Below are 13,171 nucleotides of genomic sequence, written 5' to 3'. Positions count from 1 at the left end.
TTCTGTAGGCTCATAATAAACACATGGACCATTTTTCACATACTTGGAGTCCAGAGAATTTTCGTCTAGCTACATGCCTCCAAATTCTTTCAGAAGCATTTGGAAAGAGAACAAACAGAACATATACAGGCAGTTGTATGAAGTTCTTATTCTATGAATGGAATAAATCATAGCTGTAGCTAAAATCTGAGGGATAATTTAGTATACATAACATTAGTACATTTATGCAATTCTTCATTCTCCCCAGTGAACTGAAACAGAAATCATTTTTGCACTAATCAGTATAATCTACATTATCCCAACTAATGATGATCAGTGCCACCTTACTCATTTTATGTGCAACTTTTTCTATTTTGTTAATTATCATAATTAAGAATTATAGACAGAAAAATCTTGTCACAAATAATAAATCTGCTCAGAAATCATAACTCCTAGAATTAGAACAGCAGTTTGAGACTAGAATTCTGCTTTGCACTGAATTGACAATGTTTTTTGCCTTGCTAAACAGGGAAAAGTCATCTTCAAGCAAACCTTCACTGCTGATACAAAGCAAGACATTTAACAAAAAAAAAAACAAAACACATCAAAGCTTTTGTAGGATTCAGAGCAATATGGGAGTGGGGCAATACTATTAGAACCATAAAGGATTTTTGAAAAATCATTCCCTCTTAAAAATGCTGAATAATCAACCCTCCTACATCAGGATGTCATAAGCCACCAACGAGGCAACAAAATGACAGATTATAACTACTTTTGAGAATACTCAGATGCCAGCAATATAGGCATTCTGGGCATGCTTTCCACCCATATATCCCAGAACACAGATAGACTGCAAAGAAAGAGTAAAACAAGATATTATCAACATTCAGTGCAAAATACAACAATATATCCACTATTCTCTTGGAGGTAACTTGCTAAATGAAGCTTCTTCAGAGCTAAAACCTTCCAAGAAGCAAAAACACAATATTTACTTAGGGCGGGGAAAAGATTATGAAGGATGCAGAGGAAGATACACTGCATTCACATACTGAAGAAAACAAAAATTGCACTAGTAACAGTCATTGTGATTAACAGCTGTTTATAAATATATATATATATTATATATATATATATACTCAAAACAGTTCTGTGCACTAAAGATATTCAACTGGGTCTACAAGGATGTTGTTCTACTTCCCCATGAAGAAATATCTACTACTGTGATCAATTCAAAGCCTTCAAATGCCACCAGCAGAAAAGAAAATGGAAAATTACAACTCAGCGTATATACCACAGACTCCAGTGCTTTTTCCAGCTTTGCATGTATAAAAAACAGCATTTGAAGCAAATCACATCACTCAAACACACGATTAAAAGCAACTCCATTAAGCATAGCAGACAGCGTACTATTTAGTGGTCAATCTACTTACAGCACACAGTAACCCCATGTTGTTACAGCCATACTGCTCTTTGAAACTGCCCAAGGATCTCAGAACGTCTTGTTTAATGCAGTTTCACTACCTATTTGAGACATCTTTTGTGTTCTGAAGCAACAGTGCACCACACAGTACTAAAAGGACTTAATTCAGACATCATTTTCCACTACACAATTAAAACACAGAAATGGTGAATAAAAGATAAAATACGCCTGTTGTGAAAAAGTAGAATGGAGTTATTCATGAGAAACCTCTAAATATAACTTTGCAAAGATTTTTAGATAGTCAAACACTGTCTTAGTTTCAGTTGGGATGGAATCGTTTCCTTCAGAGTGTCCGATATGATGCTATGTTTTAGTTCCAGGAGAAAAATAATGTTGATAATACCGATGTTGCTGCTCAGCAGTGCTGTACAGAGCCAAGGACATTTGCAGAAAAGGGCCTGAGGAGCTGGGAGGGAGCAGAATTAGGACAGCTGACTTGAACTGTCAAAGGGACAATCCATACTATATGGCATCATGTGGAAAGAGTTCTAAAGGGGGTGGGAGTTCATCTTTCCCTCTTTCGTTGCATGAGGGGCTAACTAGTTGGGCATCAGCAGGTAGTGAGCAATTGCTCGTGCAACACTTCGTATATACATTCATATATAAATATATGTATTTGTGATAATTAGTATCCTTTCCTTTTCTCTATCATAGAAAACGACTTTTTTCTTAACCCACAAGTTCAACTTTGTTGTTGGTTTTTTTTCATTCTCTCTCCCATCTCACTGGGAAGAGGGAAAGTGAGAGAACAACTGTGTGGTGCTGAGCCACCTGCCAAGTTAAATCACAACACACAGGCAGGAAACAGATCATTTGCATAAATAGAAACACTTACCCTGCAATATGGCATTCCTTAGGATGATGTTCTATCTTGCAAAGACCACTCTGGAGTATTTTTATTTTCTTTTACTAGTCCCAGCTTAAATAAAGGCAGATGAGGTAATAATATATTGATTTTTGTTTTCCGTCTTCGAAAGCTTGGTACTTGAGTAGCTCCAGACCATTACTTCATCATAAACAAAAGAAATGTGGTAGTTTTTTTCTAAAATGCTATTTGTAACGGTAGCCTTCTGCCTCTCTATAGGTGTGCCTGTTATATTTCCAATAGGAACCCCAAGTCAACATTTAGGTATAAGGGAAAGAAGGCCATCGCCTCCAAAACGAAGCACACAAAAAGCTGCTTTTACCTGGGATCTCTTTTAACAGCACCAATGTTAGTAAGATTTATGGCTTAGTTTTGCTGTTACAATTTTTGTTTATAGATACAATAAAGCAAAATCCATATTGAATACCACCCTTCATAAGGCAAAGCACAGCACACACTAACCTGCTTACATACATTTTGCCTTTGTACTTAAGCTTGTTTACCTCCACCAAATATTCCTGCTATGACTGTGATAAACCCATTCTCTTGAGATTGAAAAGGCAGCTGCCAGTTTTGAAGCAGCAATTCTTCACACTTAGCAACTAGGAAACCGTCCAAAGTCTCCTCTAATACACACAGTCACTTCTTTCCACATGAGATCTTAGCATATGCTGTATGTAGAGGGAGTTTTTGCTCATTGAGAGGATGCTAGCTAGGAACCCATTTCATGTGACTTTAAGGCCACATTTCAGCAGAGAACATGACAGCTAGTTTTAAACACATATTTCCCACCCAGAAATGGGCAATTCAGCACAAAACTCTAGCTCAAAATAACAGGTCGGAACAGTCTGTTATTTAAAATAACGGGCCAAACCAGCCTGTAAACCGTTGACACTTAAATAATGTATTTCAGACACTTTTTAAATCTTTTTGATTTGAAAGTCTTCAAGATTCATTCATGTCCTGCTCTTTAGCCTGCTTCCATCCCTACACAGGCACCTGGGGAAGTGGGATAAGGGAGGAAGAGCAGAAGCGAACAGCAACTTCAGATGCTGCAAGACACCATATGACAACACAGCCAGGTATTATTCCACCAAAGACTAATACAAACTATCTGATCTTCCAAGCCCTAGAATAAATAGATTGGTAGGATTACTTCCTAAGAACTTTGGGTCTTGAGGGTTTTGATTTGGTGAATTTTTTGGTAAAAAGAACACTTTCTGAATCTATCCAACTTTGTGCTGTACTAACAATTATGAGCAGTTCTATGGGAGCAACAGACAAAAACAGAATGATTGTAAATTGTTATGATGTCAAAGTCCAATCTGTACAAGCTGTTGAGTTTCAGCTTTTTGATCAAAGACCTGCTGGAATAAGAAACACTTAGAAGTAATCTGTTGCTTCAATTTACATGCATTACTATGTTTCAAGCACATAGATTAACTAAGAGAAGGTGAACCATAATCCAATTTTAATGCATACCTTAGCAGCAAAATCCAACTCTGACCCCACTTGACATTTCACAGCAGAACATCAGTGGCATTTCTATCCAAAGAAAGTAACTGTCTATACATTATAGAAATTTATGCTGCAAAATACAGAAAGGGGGGGGGGGGGAGGGGTGGACTGAGGCATAATGAAACATGGAGCCTGGAGCAGAATTCACCAGAGACTGGAACTGGTAGATGGCATCTAGAATGCTACTGAAAAAGTATTATTTAAAACACAATCTGCAGAAGCCCCAGGGTCACCAATGAGCGTGAGTTGGAACTGCACACACAGTAGCAAGATCTTCAATGCATGACTCCAGGGCAGTAATAAAAAAATTACATATAATCAAATAAATCTCAACCTACAAACTGAAGAGCGTTAATCTGCATAACCACACGTCGGGAGCAGTTAGTAGGAAGGGATATTTGCGTGACCATCCTTAGACTTACTGTCACAATTTCAAGATACGTTGGCTGGAAAGGGGAAAAAGGGATAGGACATGAACTTTATTCTGCACAGAAAGCCCAGTGGTACAGCTACTTTTAAAATTATTGTCAACGCTCTTAGTGGTTTGTCAGCCTTCATTCCTCAGTGCTTTTTGTTTGTTTGCTTTGATAGACATCACAAAATCTCATTTTCACAGCAACATCATTGTGGACACGCATTTTACCACATTACATGACTGCAGGAATAGTAATGCAGGAAAGACAAAGACTCTCCAGTGAGTACACTAGACAGGAATAAATCTTCTCATAAAGGCAGTGAGAAAAATGTGAATATAAAATGAGAAGCCTTAAGTTTTGTCACTTCAGAACTTACAACTATGTACTCCCATATTTAATCACTGTCACCCACACAAGATTTGTTGGGATCAATCCTTTTCCCACAGGTATGTTTTTATCAGTATTCTCACCACAAATAAACTGGGGCTATGACAGAAACAGGCAGTGACTTGATTCCCAAAAAACCAAACCAGATGTACACATAGACACATCAAATAGGATTCTGTAGCAGAAGGTACCATTCAAGCCACCAGTTAAAATTGAGTCAAAGAAATTAAACACAGCCTTCTTTCATTAAAAAGTAGTAAATGTTACCATATATATATCTCAAGGTGCCAGGGTACCCATTATCAGTCACATAACTGAGAAGCAGGTAATACAAACTGTTTGCATGTCAAAGCCCATTTCTCCCCACATTTAACTGAAGATTGTAACCAAGCTGCAGGTTTATGCTACTGCAGGAGTTTCTGAACAACGATGATGCCAAATTGCTGCATCATCTTTAGTGTCTCTAAAGGCAGCAAAGCTGAAAGGACATGACTGCTGAACTACTTGTGTATGTCTTGAGGCTTTTTTCCCAGGAGGAAGATGCTGACAAACTCTTTATGCCATCCATGCTGCACCATTCTTGATCTGCTCAGAACATTTCTCCCTAAAGGAAGCACTTAATTAAGTTAAATTAACTCAAAATGCAAACTAGGAAACGCACTGCCTATAATATCAACAGGAGGTTTCTAAAATCTAAATGAGTAAGATTTAACATTTTCAGTGCAAATTACAAAATTATTTTCAGTTTTAACTAACTCATTAAAATCCCTTACATGCTAACACTCTCCATGCGAAATGATTAATATGCAATTTCTTCAGTTAAATCCGTAAGCTGCAAAAAAGTTAAGCACAATATTTCCACAAAGGCATTTTCTTTTTTCCCCCTAATCTGTTTTACACCCAGAAAATTGTACTGACTAGGACAAATCTCAAATTTCTGCATGGCTTCTTCTTATTGCATATCACAAAGCTGCAAGAGCATGATGTGAAAATAAGCATTAGAGGAAGGGACAGGGAGAAATGCTGGCTTGTGATTTACATCCATTATAGAAAAGACAGCTGGAAAGTTCACCAAGTCCATGTTAGCAGCTCACATACATGTTAAAGACAAGCTTCAGTCCACATTTTCCTTGCAAATAGCTAAAACTTATTCTATATGCTGTCCTATTATGCCAGTAGAAAGCAAATGCTTCCTGAGAAACATATTCTGCATAAACATCACTCTTTGACAAGTTTACATTACAGCTGGATTCTTCTCTCCCTGTTGTTTTAGACACTGGAGTCAGTACAAGACAGCTACTGTTGTTTCCATCAAGGACATCAGGAACTGCCTCACACTGCTACAACTTATTCAGTTCTATGTTTCTGGAAAGAGATCAGACAAGATTTATTGCAAGCACTATGCAGCCAGATCATTCACCTGACACTAAGGAAGCTCTGAAAGGTTTGTGCAGCTCCCAGTAGCAAACCTGCCAAATATTCAGCTGATAAATGAGCAGAACGCATCCCCCAATCCCCTCACTTGATGCCATTTGGGATGGAAGAAGTCAGAGGCAGCCTCTGATGTAAGAACTGTGGGAAGAAACAGGTAAAGAAGAAAAAGCAATGGGAAGGGGAAAAAAAAGGCAGAGGTTGAAGCCTGAGGTATAGTACATTTTCTCACCCCTTCAGTTGCTCCCCTTGCTCATGTCATTATGTATAGAGGCCATTTTCTTGAAAACTTCTGCTGCACTTCCAAGAATTAGCTGCAGACATAATCAGTCACTGGCTACACTTGTGTTACCAACCTTCAGTTTTTCCCACAGCTCGTACAAACACCCTTATGAGAAATACATAGAGCAGGAAAAGAACAGATAAACAGAAGCAAGACAGATAGATTCCATGAAAACTGATTACAACGACAACCAGACTACCAGTTATATTGGTGCCTTGAGAAAAAGCAGCCTAAGAGCAGACAAAATGAATGCTTCACTGCAGGTGACCCTGCAGAGACTTCAGTTCCTACCCAGGTGAAGAACAGAGGGACCTATCATGGGCCATTCACTATAAACAAGATTTTGTGCAAAAGATTCTGTGCGATATTTTGTATATATGTATATCAGTATATATAACACTGAAATGGGATAGCTCTACATACGAGTGTCTGGAATGCCAAATGCACAAGGGTAGTAAAAGGTGGCGAGTGCTTCCATGGGACTAGGAAAAAAAGAAGGAAAAAAAAAAAAAACCCACAAAAAAACCCACACTCACTGCCTTTAAATCTTATTCTGAAACCTGGGTTCTTGGAATAAGATATAAGCTGCAGATTTAATGGAGGCAGCAGGTTATTCACAGCTAGAAAATGGATTGTGATTGGACGGAGCTATAAATAAGTTCACGCACCAAGATGGACACAGATTCTCTACCTGGGTAAGTATGCTCACATTACATTCTCATAAATGTAATTAAAACCCTGCAAACATCATTAATGAAGGACAAAAGGAGTAAATTGATAGCCTTATTCCTGTCTATGAAAGAGGAGAAATTACTGAATTTCAGAGGAACAAGTTGCTGCCAAATGGTATGCGCTATTTTCAGCAGATTAAGCAGGCAAATTTGGTACAGCCTGCTAATGCCTGAGAATACACATGGAAAACTAAAAAGAGCAAGAATCTAGGCTGCTTCTATGCCAATACCCAAGTTATCAGTTGTAAATGGAGTTATTTCCTTAAACTAGATTTTTAATAGTCAAGGAAAAAAAAGCTATCAACACAAATCAGGAAACAAATTTTTCTTTCTCTTACTGAATATAATCCTGGGCAGTTTCACTGCAAGATAATTCATTTCAGCAGAGATACAAGATTATAAAAGACATCTACACCAGAAACTCTTACTACTGAATTAATAGGAAAGCATAAAGAGCTGAGCTATCACACCAACTCCAATTTCAATAAATACTTGCATTAATGTGCTATGTAACTTTGACTTTCTATGTTTTATGTTGACTTTATATTTGTAGATGACTTTCTCTTTTCACCAAAATATTACTTTTACTCCAAACTTACCGCAGGTACAAGGCACAGTAGAAGTCTTAGAGTGCTCTGTGGCAGTAAATCAAAATTCCATATACAATTTTGTCCATCTTAATAATTTGAATGTAACACATTGAACCTAGTAAATGAGAGATCACGTTATATAGGTAAGTGTTATGTACTTAATCACTGTGGGGAGATGCCAGAAAACAAACCTTTGTGGCTCAAGAACTTTGTGGCACTGTTGAGTTTCCTTGTCTCCACGTTTTGTTTGCTGGGTAATAGGAGTTTTGGCAATACAATAGGAGTTGCTTAGGCAAGGTACAACTGCACTCAGCAGGAATCAATACATTTTTGCATTTGTGTTTTTGAGAAAGAATCCAATGTTTGCTGACTTTTAATGGAGTGGGCTACATAAAACAATGCAAACTTTTTCACATGGCACTAATGAAGAAAAGTTAACCAACTCTCCAATTCCTACGCAGAAGTCTCCAACTGCATAAAAATGGAGTCCAGGTTCTTAAGCTTTGGTCCTTTAGGAATACCAAATAAACTGGACCAAAGTCCCTGCAGTAACAAATTCCTAGAGATATGAAAAAGTTAGTGAAAAATGAAGTCCAAAACAGCTGCCTTCAGCTCATGCTTTATACATATCAAAGTCTGCTTATATTAATTTATCTGTGGAAAACTAACTACTGCTACGTCATTCCCCATCTTTTCCCTTATCTTGTTACATTTTCTTATACTATCTTAATCTCAAGCTTCACCCTCAGCGGTCTCAGACTAGTAACATGCATTATTTCCAATTGACTGAACCAACTATTTCGCATCAGATGAATCTTTACACTGCAAAGCATTTCAAATCATTTATTGGGCTTAGGACTGTGTGTATAATGTGTATAATTGGTTTGTTCTAGATAATATGGAGAAAAATGAAAGAGAAAATGGATTGTTAACACTGGAATGTCACCTGTTTAAGATCCACAGGGGGTAAAATTCAGATGTAAACGTGTTGATCCAAAAACAAAACACTGATCATATCCAGCATCTTAACAATATATCTGTGTAAGCACATCAGTTCCACCTTTTTTTTTTTTTTTTAAATGTATACATGACTTCAAACTGATATGCTGAGATTAAAAAAGATATGTCATTTGCTCCTACAGCTTACTAAAGATAATGTATTTTCAATTCAATATTCACCACATGTTCAACAGCATGTGAAAGCAGATTAAAAGTTTGAAATAAAAAATTTTTAAGTAATGGTATTATTGCATTTCTTATTCGTGAAATTTCTTTTTAGGATTGCACAAAATCAGTGTTACAGAGTATGAAGTTCCACTTTGCCTCACATGTGAACACACCACTCTTACAAAACTACTGTACAATGGTACTAAACCTGAAATTTTAGGATCCTTATATACTTGAAGAAAACTAGAATGAAACATGTTGGATATGTGGCGTAACTGCCATTGTTATTCTTCATTATAGCATCCTTTTACTTACTGCATCATACCAATACCAAACTTCGAAAAGAATAACTTAGTTTCAGAGTATGTTACCATCTTTCCTTTAAGGTTTAATTAAATATTTTCACTAGGTATATACAAACATGTCTTACTTTAAAAGAAACTAAAATCGCGGAAGCAGTAATTCAAGATGCTATAAAGAGATAACGAACAAAAAAACCCACCATGAATAATCATGAGACAGCACACCAAATTCACTCATTGCTCCTAGATTTTTCTGAAGAGCTTTGTTTATTTGTTTATTTTATCTTGGGTAGGAAGAAATATTGATGATACTGACACCTCTGATAAGATAAGCATTTGCTTCAGAGCTTCAAAGGTGTGGTGGTAATGGGGTTTCTGTTCAATAGTTAAATACTTCCTAATTTCTGAGGACTTAACTAACTTACGGTATTGCAGCGACTAAAAAGAACACTACACACCTACAGGACATTCTTCCCCATCTTGTTTATTTGTTTTGTTTTGTAAGATCTGACCAAGACAGCTGAATCTATCTTTGTGCATGACTAACACAGGATAGGAAAAATTAATAACTTGTATTGTAAGTGCCTGTATGTAGAAAAAAGTAATCTCTCCCACTAATACGTGTGATCAATATCTGACTCATAAGACCTTCAAAAGGTTCAGAGGACTAATACAGAGAACATGCTCCTAAGCAATAAACTTGAGCCTAGAAAGAGTAACTTTCCCATTTCTGTTTTCTTCAGAGTATTTTAAAGCCTTTCAATTTTCTAGGTTATAAAATTTCTACAACTTAAGTAGCATTAATACAGAGTGACGCTGCTCCTTTTTCACAGACATTCAAAAGAGACACAGCATGCAAATCCTATATATTTAAGCAAAATTTGACAGTAAAAACTGAGCAACTGATGCACTGGCAGTATCATAAACCTATCCTCTCCACATACAACTCACTAGTTATTCTTGTTGCCATCACACCCCATTTTGATTCATGGTGGATGAAAAAGGCAGGAGACAATGGAATTTAACTTTTCATAGTAATGTCTTTCCAATCCACCACACAGAGGAAGAGATTAAAACATGCTGTTCTCACTATAATTTGTAGAAACATTTATCTGTGCAGTTTCTAATACAGGCATATTTGAACTCAGATTCAGTTTCCACATCTTTGAGTGTCATTACATATTAGCTGAGCAGTACTAACATGTCAGACAGGCAGAAGATCAAATATTTTTCACCTAAATCTCACTCCACCTGTTTGTATGTGCTGAACTACCCGCTACGCTCATACAAGGTGAATTACTGCATAACTTGCTTGATTGTAACTCACTAAGATATGGTAACTTGATTACTTCTATAAATCCCTAATCTGAGCCAATATTCACCCAATTTAGCTCATGCTGAGCTCTACTCTACTTTTTCTCCTCTCTTAATATTATTTTTGTGTATGTGTTAATTATTCAACCACTAGCATCTGACAGGCATGTAATAGAATACAAAGAAATAGCCATTGTCTCAATGAAGTTGAGTGTTTGAGTTTCAATGAGAATGTGTTTCAATGAAATCGAGACCATACCATAAATAGCTAATGGATGAATTCTCATGAGACTCCATCTGGAGCATGGTGTTCAGCTCTGTGGCCTCCAGCACAAAGGAGGATGTGGACCTGTTGGAGTGGGTCCAGAGGAAGGCCAGAGTGGTGATCAGGGGGCTGGAGCACATCTCTATGAAGACAAGCTGAGCGTTGGGGTTTTTCAGTCTGGAGAAGGGAAGGCTCTGGAGGAGACCTCATTGCAGCCTTTCAGTACTAAAAAGGAGTCTACAGGAAAGCTGGAGAGGAACATTCCATCAAGGAATATAGTGACAGGATCAAGCACAATGATTTTAAACTAAAAAAGAGTAGATTTAGATTAGATACAAGGATGAAATTCTTCATTATGAGGGCAGTGAGGCGCTGGCACAGCTGCCCACAGAAGCTGTGGTACCCCATCCCTGGATGTGCTCAAGGCCAGATTGGATGGGGCCCTGGTCAGCTGAGCTGGTGGGGGGCAGCCCTGCCTACAGCACGGGGTGGGGCTGGGTGGGCTTTGGGGTCTCTTCCTGCCCAAACCGTTCTATGATTATATGAATGCAAATCAAAACCTTTCTGCTAAATAGAGAGAGACCAGGCAGGAAAAAATACGTATCTAGAGACTAGCCACCATACAGTTGTTTTATGTGCTAAAAAAACAAATGAGGAATAGGCATGTACTATGAAAGCAGAGCTGTTTTTTTCTAATAACGATTGCAAAAAGATGGGAAGAAAAAGCAAAACAACTGTAAGGCCAGTTTGAAGAAAAATACTGTAATAACTCCCCTTCTCCATAAATACCTGGGAAACATACAGTTGCTATTAGTTCCCCACTAGAGGAAAATGACCGCAGTAAAGGGCAACAACTCCAGAATGGCAGTGTTATAATTAAGGACAATTCTTCAGGTGATATAAAACAGCATAGTTGCAGCTTATATTAATGGAACATCATATAAAGTGCCCAGGAGTATTAATGAATTGTTCACTAAAAACACTTTCTATTACAAGTAATTCTTTCAAAAATAAAAAAAAATCAAGACCACAGAAGCGTTTCTGAATGCAGCAGATATCTGACAAAAGCAATGACAAACAGTAGGAATGACATTGTGATGTAGTTCTGTTAGGGAGAAAACTCCTCCACTCTTGAAGTAATCTCATAAAAACCCTTTCATTAAATCACTCTTTCATACTGATTCCTTTCCAATGCAATTTAAGCTCATTAACTTAAACGAGCACTATTACATATGCAATAAAATAAACACAAGCACTGTTTTTATGCTTCCCTACCAGGTAAATCACCCTCTTAAAGATATTATAGTTTTGTCTGTTGCGGAGTAGTTAAACACACACATTAAGAAGTTGATAGTGGTTGCCTTTTTTTTTTTTTATGTGAAGGGGTTGTTCTCTGTAGCACATGCAAACAAAATCTTCTAACTTTTTTCCCCTCACTTATGAGTACTTATACTTTCACAAAAATGGTCTTCAAATTTGGATAAATGACGCTAAAACAGCAAAATCCTGTCCTCACTATAAATCAACAAAATCATTAAAAGCAGCTGCAACAAATCCTGAAGCATTAGACAAAAATGTCACATTTCATACAGTGTGACCAGCAGCTGTATATTTGGATGATCCAATTTCAACTGATGCCCACCACTTCTCCTGTTTGAATAATTCTTTTATGGGATAAAAATGTTGCATTTGAGTAGGACATGCAATCTTTCTGCCATCTTTTGTTACATTTACATAAACTATTTTCTGAAAACCATTTTTGCATTTAACAAAATCTACCAAAACTTGTTACTTACCAGTAATGTTCCAATGAACAGGAAGAAAACAGCACACTAGTTATTTTACTAGTAGTAGGCTATATTATGCATAGGTGTCAAGGTTTTGGTAGCAGGGCTGGCTCTGTGAGCAGAACCCAGCTGTGGCCCGATGTCAGATCAAAGCCAGCCCCAGCTTGCTCCAAGAGGGCCCCATCACTGCCAGAACTGAGCTGGGTAATGCTGGGTGTGCTCTGGGAGAGCAGATGAAAGGAAGGGAAAACTGCTGAGCAAGACCAGCCAGGAGGAGAGAGGGAGTGAGAGAAAATGCAAGAGAGACATCCCTGCAACCACCAAGGTCATTGCAGAAGGACTGGAGGAGGTGCTGTGCAACAAAGCTCTTTTTTGCTTTTGCAATTTTATGTGTTCTTGCATAAGTTTTACTTACCATCTTTCTTTTCAACTTTGTTGAGACAGAAAAAAACATAGGAAAGCAATTCTAGTTCATCATCAGAATAGAGCAAGTGAAAAACAGAGCATTAATGATTTACCAGAATTCATTCTTTACATACTATCAGAGGTAAAACTGCTAGTATTCCTTTTTCATAGTAAAACAGGTGGTTAATCCCTTTTGACTTAGTCCACCTCTGGGACATCCAGTTCAAAATTTAGTATTTTGTACTAATCTC

This window comes from Tympanuchus pallidicinctus, unplaced genomic scaffold, assembly GCF_026119805.1.
Source record: "Tympanuchus pallidicinctus isolate F22 unplaced genomic scaffold, pur_lepc_1.0 scaffold5, whole genome shotgun sequence".
Classification (NCBI taxonomy): Eukaryota; Metazoa; Chordata; class Aves; order Galliformes; family Phasianidae; genus Tympanuchus; species Tympanuchus pallidicinctus.
The sequence above is the reverse complement of the archived record's forward strand: the minus strand, read 5'-3'. Positions refer to the sequence as shown.